This window comes from Parasteatoda tepidariorum, chromosome 4, assembly GCF_982258835.1.
Source record: "Parasteatoda tepidariorum strain Cologne lab strain chromosome 4, Ptep-v5.0, whole genome shotgun sequence".
In the NCBI taxonomy this organism is placed as follows: Eukaryota; Metazoa; Arthropoda; class Arachnida; order Araneae; family Theridiidae; genus Parasteatoda; species Parasteatoda tepidariorum.
The window spans coordinates 117,308,257-117,309,672 of NC_141758.1; positions in this window are offsets into that span (position 1 = coordinate 117,308,257).

Here is a 1,416-nt window from a genome sequence, read left to right on the forward strand (position 1 = left end):
TAAACTATTAAAATTTATAACTTGCTTATAAAATCAAAATAATATATATATAAAAACTTATCAAAATTATCAAAAAGTAAACAGTCAATCCCTGTAAAAATTGCCACCTTCAAGAACCCTCAGGGGTCCCGCTCTAGAGGTAGACCACCTACTCGATGGCTCAACGACACCGAAAACGACCTCAAAGTCCTAAAACTTAAGAACTGGAGGGGAGTTGCCATGGACAGAGGGAGCTGGAGAAGGCGTGCTGTTGAGGCAAACAAGGCCTGCAAAGGACTGTTGCGCTCCTGAAGAAGAAACAGTCAATATTTAAGTCATAGTGGTATTTGGAAACAGGCGAGATAATGCTTCCGCATGCGGCATTTTCGAACCAGGGCAATGTTTTAAAGTTATATTATACTTTTGAAGCGCGAACACCCATCGCTCTGACCGAGATGGTTGTGGTCTGTGTAAAAATTCTATTTCAGAGTCAAATATTAACGACTCAAATTTCTTTAATGACCACACAATAGCTTAAGCTTCTCGTTCTATAGTTGACCAGGCTTGTTGTGCTTTAGTCAATTGATGACTATAGCTTAAGACACTGGGAAAGTTTTATCTTCTATTCGCTGAGAAAGACAGGCTCCTATTCCAATCTGTGATACATCTGAGTAAATGATGTAAGGACTACCGGGCAATGGTGTGTGAAGTGATAGAGGCTTCTGCAAGGGCTTGTTTGAGACGAGCGAACACAGTCATGCACTTCACTCCAGGGAATTTCTTCTGGCACTCGCTTTTTTGTCAATTCTGTTAGAGGATACACTAATTCAGCATATTTCGGAATATATTCTCTGCAAAAACCACATAATCCAAGCAGGCTTCTCAATTCTTTCTTAGTATTTGGTCTTGGAAGTTGTTTAATGACTCGAACCTTTTCTTTATCGGGCTGGTGTTCAATCAACCCGATGATATGTCCCAAAACCTTGATACTTGGTTTAGCGAAAGAACATTTCTTCTGGTTAACAGTGAAATTGAGTTCTTCTAAACTTTTCAGAATAAATTCCAAATGTACTAGATGTTCTTCAAAACTGTTCGAAAATATTCCAATATCGTCTATATATGCCTGTGAAAACCTTTTAAATGGTGCTAGGGTTTTGTTCGTGACTCTCTGAAACGTTGCGCTGCAGCATTCAGGAGTCCAAACGGCATAACTCGAAATCTCTACTGAGAATTGTGAGTTTTAAAGCAAGTTAAATCATAACTTGCTTCCTCCATAGGAATAGTATAGTAACCTTTTAGCAGATCTAGGTTTGAGATTACGTTAGCTTCCCCTATAGCAGGGATGGCGAACCAATGGCACGCGTGCCATTTATCGCACGTGACACAATATTTTGGGCACTCCACCGATCGCAATTGTTATTGCACTATGAATTGTTA